The sequence below is a fragment of the Galeopterus variegatus genome, unplaced genomic scaffold (assembly GCF_000696425.1).
Source record: "Galeopterus variegatus unplaced genomic scaffold, G_variegatus-3.0.2 Scaffold8891, whole genome shotgun sequence".
Taxonomy (NCBI): Eukaryota; Metazoa; Chordata; class Mammalia; order Dermoptera; family Cynocephalidae; genus Galeopterus; species Galeopterus variegatus.
Genome location: NW_007735002.1, coordinates 58,246 through 63,638, shown reverse-complemented (window position 1 = coordinate 63,638; position 5,393 = coordinate 58,246).

The window sequence follows — 5,393 nt, the reverse complement described above, 5'->3', positions numbered from 1 at the left end:
AACCGTCTGCAAAAAAAATTCTTGGAGTTGATAAATGATTTCAGCAAAGTAGCAGGATACAAAATCAACACACAAAAATCAGTAGCATTTCTATTCTCCAATAGTGAACATGCAGAAAGGGAAATCAAGAAAGCTTTCCCATTTACAATAGCCACCAAAAAAATAAAATACTTAGTAATAGAGTTAACCAAGGATGTGAAAAATCTCTATAATGAGAACTACAAACCACTGCTGAGACAAATTAAAGAAGACAAAGAAGTTGGAAAGATATGCCATGCTCTTGGATTGGAAGAATCAACATTGTGAAAATGTCCATACTACCCAAAGTGATATACAAATTCAATGCAATTGCCATCAAAATTCCAATAACATTTTTCTCAGAAATGGAAAAAGCTATCCAGACATTTATAAGGAATAACAAAAGACCACACATAGGCAAAGCAATTCTGAGCCATAAAAATAAAGCTGGAGGCTTAACACTACCTGTCTTTAATCTATACTACAAAGCTATAATAACCAAAACAGCATGGTCTGGCATAAAAACAGACACAGTGATCAATGGAATAGAATAGAGAGTCCAGAAATCAACCCACACACTTACAGCCATCTATCTTTGACAAAGGCACCAAGCCTATACACTGGGGAAGAGACTGCCTCTTCAGCAAATGGTGGCAGGATAACTGGATATCCATATGCAGGAGAATGAAACTAGACCTATACTTCTCACCATATACTAAAATCAACTAAAAATGGATTAAAGAATTAAATATTCACCCTGAGACAATAAAAATTCTTAAAGAAAACATAGGATAAACACTTCATGAAGTAGGACTGGGCACGGACTTCATGAATATGACCCCAAAAGCACAGGCAACCAAAGGAAAAATAAACAAATGGGTTTATATCAAACTAAAAAGCTTCTGCACAGCAAAAGAAACAATTAACAGAGTTAAAAGACCGCCAACAGAGTGGGAGAAAATATTTGGAAAATGTACATCTGACAAAGGATTAGTATCCAGAATATACAAGGAACTCAAACAACTTTACAAGAAAAAAACAAGCAACCCAATTAAAAAATGGGCAAAAGAGCTAAGTAGGAATTTCTCAAAGGAAGATATATGAATGGCCAACAGACATGTGAAAAAATGCTCAATATCACTCAGCATTTGTGAAATGCAAATCAAAACCACACTGAGATACCATCTCTCCCCAGTTAGGATGGCTAATATCCAAAACACTGTGAATGATAAATGCTGGCGAGGTTGCAGAGAAAAAGGAACTCTCATACACTGTTGGTGGGACTGCCAAATGGTGCAGCCTTTATGGAAAATGGTATGGGGGTTCCTCAAACAATTGCAGATAGATCTACCATATGACCCAACTATCCCACTGCTGGGAATATACTCAAAGGAATGGAAATCATCAAGTCAAAGGTATACCTGCTCTCCAATATTCATTGCAGCACTATTTGCAATAGCTAAGAGTTGGAACCAGCCCAAATATCCATCATCAAAGGAGTGGATATGGAAAAGGTGGTATATCTACACAATGGAATACTACTCAGCTATAAAAAAGAATGAAATACTGCCATTTGCAATGACATGGATGGACCTAGAGAGAATTATATTAAGTGAAACAAGTCATGCACAGAAAGAGAAATACCACATGTTCTCACTTATTTGTGGGAGCTAAAAGTAAATAAATAAATACACAAATAACCTGGGGGTGGGGGAGGGAAGAAGACTTAACAATCACAATTCCTTGAAGTTGATAAGACAAGCAAACAGAAAGGACATTGTTCGGAGGGAGAGGGGAGATGGAGGAGGGAGGGAGGTTTTGGTAATGGGCCACAATAATCAACCTCATTGTATATTGACAAAATAAAATAAAATAATTTTTAAAGTAAATAATATAAATATATAGGTATAAACAAAGTTTTATGGTTTTCTTTCCAAATTACTCATTATAATGAATAAATATAAATATTAAAATCTTTAACTTTCTATTAAACAAAAATGATTTTGAAATAATAGCTTAACATTTAAAAGTATGAAGTAAGAAAAATAAATGTTAAAAAGAGCATGAATCCTATTTGAAAAATATTTTCTGAAATTTAGCATGAAATTCTATGTCAAAATAGCATAAACACAACTAATGAGCAATGAAAAACTGAGGTAAATATTAATGAGATACAAACTGTGAAAGTGTTCATATACTTAATAATAATGCACACTACTAAACTGAACATGATTTCAGAGACATTTCCACAAACATGACTCAATTATACAAAATAGTCTAAACTTATGGAATATTTCCTGGAATTTCTCTTCTTGGAGATAGTGTACAGAGATATATTTTTGCAAAGATGTATTTTGCATCACTGTCAATAGTTCTCTTTACAAAGAAACAAAATTAATTTATAGTAAAAAGTGTATAATCATATAATCTACATCTAGGTAGTCAATTTTTTAATATTTTTTAAATTGCAAACAAATTTTCAGCTGTTAGTACTGATCTTAAATGCCAATCATAAGTTTTAATGATGTTTTTGGACCATTTTTCTAATACGGCTTTTCAATGAGTTGTTATATACATATCTGCATGTAAAAGCAGAATTTCAGCAGTGTAGATAAAAGGTGCACTTTCAGCTGCTTTATTTCAGTTCAATAAACTTTATTCTGAATTCGAAAAAAAAATTATTTTTGATCAAATACTCCAAAAAGAGACATGAAGGAAACAGTTCCTTCAAAAGTGATGGTGCATATTTATAATTAATAAGATAAGTAGAAGTTTATGTTATGTTTTTAAATACCTAAGTAATTTTCAAACATCATGAAAAGCATATTTGTGAAAATACCAAATAATATGAGTATATTAACATAAGAAATTTCTGGAAGGGCATAATCTAAAATATTAAGAGTAGTTACCACATCTAAGTTATATTTTTCCTATTTTGATTATCTTAATTTATTTTACTTATAATAAATAGCAGTTTCTTATGGTAAAAAATATGTTATAGTAAGTAAAAAGGGGTTATTGTATTCTGTTAGTTGCTGAAGATGTTATAAAACAAAAGGAAGAAAAGATAGGCTTATGCTAACTAGTTTTATTATATTCTGTGTATATGACCTGTGTTGGATCCTATTATTGTCCCTCCATTTCTCTAAGGAAAATGTCCCCATGGTCCCCACTGCTGCATTTTCCTGGATTTTTGTCAAAAGTTTGCTACACAAAATATTCATTAATGACTCTGGAAACTAGGTCACCAAGGACTCTTGTTTATTCACACAGTTCAAGTATGGCAAATAAATGTCAATATTTCTAGTGAAAAAACTCTCCTTTCTGTAAGATAATCTGAATATTATCTTTTCAAACCAGGGTTTCTGGTATTCACCAAATCTTTGAAAAGCAATTTACTTTCAAATCAAACAAATGCCTTGGTAAGAAAATCTTGGAAATGAAAAGATCAGCTAAATCAATGCCATCCACAGCAGCCCGTGAGGTGAGTATCGGTCCGTGAGTAAGAGTGGCGGGGAAGTCCACACACAACCCTCTGCAAAGTTATTTTTCATCCTTCAAACCCTCAGGATGCTCAGGGGTAACTAATCAACTGAGATCTTCATGAACTGTTCGAGGAGTAAGTACATGCCTGTGATTTCACTTCCTCTCCTCTTTGATAGACTTAGATGATGATTTTGTCTTAGAAACAGTTTTGATCTTCTTTACTAAAATTGGAGATATGAATAGTTAATTGAATTGTTGTGAGAAGAAACATGCATTCATGACTTTTGAACTGATTGAAGATTTTGATGCGGTTGGTTTTATGTATCAATAAAAAGCAGGTAATCTAAAGAGAGCTTAAATGAAGAACTTCTAGAATCAGCGTCCGTTAAACACACACTTTATAATTGCTCCAAATTGTACATTAGCTGGTGTTATAATTAGGTCCCCTGCATTTTTTAAAAAAACGTTTAAACATTAAACAGAAATCTGCCAGACAAAATAGGAACAAGGTTATAGCCAAAGTTTCCAGGGTTGTGTAAGGCACCAGTACTAGTTGTCTCTAAATGGAGGAAAAAAGAGGTAGTTGGGCTGTAAATATAATTCTTTCCTATATATCAAACATATTAATTAATTTTTAATTACTTAGTCTATTGTTAAACTTTTAATTAGTTTATAGTTAACTGTGTGGACTCATAACCTTGGGAGTGTCCCAGCTCTTTCCTGAACTGTAAGCCAGGGTCAGCCCTTTTATCTTCTAATGGAGAATGTAAATTCTAGGAGATTTACTACAGAAGATGGGCATACAGTACTAGACACTATCTTCCACTTCTGGAGGAAGGGAATATTTTAAAGCAACAGAATGAAACCTTTCACATAGCAAATTAAGTTTCTATGGGAATATTTTTTTAATTTATTGATGTCAGAAAAAATGTCCATGGTCTTGAAACAAGCTTTGCAATGTGAAAGAAACACCTCAGTAGATGCTAGTATAGTTAGCTAGTGTTGGCCAAGGAATAATCATAGTATAGTCCAAATTCAGAATTTAAAAGTCCTAAATGTATAATTTCACACCTTTGTGACAGGTGTATTTAGGAGACATAAATGGCAACAATGAAAGGCAGGCTATTTTTCTGCAATATGCAGTTAAGAAGCCAATTATCACTTCTTTACCTTAATGCAGATATCACATATATGCAGAGTAAGTAGTTAGATTATGGTGTGCACTAAGAGCCATTACGTACATTTCCTCCACTAAAAGAAGAAGCAAACAAAAATCCCCTAAATTGGAGTGGGGGAGATGGCAAACTTTAGATGAAGAAAGAAACTTTTGGAGTCAAAGCAGTTTCAAAATCAAGCATACCTAAGAAACAGTATCATTTGATCTAGGTCTGAGGGTAAATATCAAGAATAACTATGTTTCAGACTCCTAAAGTTCTATGGCTATTACAATATAAATAAGATTGAAATCCTAATTTCAACAAAATTTTTACACACTCTATTATGCATAGGATGCAACAAAACACATAGGGATGTGCTTAATGTGATTTGTGGGATTCAGAAAAACTTTGCTGAATAGTCTAAATAGAAAATCGAGGAATAAGTCATGAAGAGCCAGGTATAAGAATGAGATGGAGAGGGCCGGCCCGGTGGCGCACTGGATAAGTGTGCCGCTTGGGAAGCGCGGCGGCGCTCCCACCCGAGGGTTCGGATCCCACATACAGACCGGTTCCCGCTCACTGGCTGAGCGAGCCGCGGGAGCAACGCCGAGGGTTGCGATCCCGTTGCCGGTCCCCGGTCCGGTACGGGGGCAACACTGAGGGTTGCGATCCATTGCCGGACACGGAAAAAGACAAAAAGACAAAAAAAAAAAAAAAAAAAAAAAAAAAGAG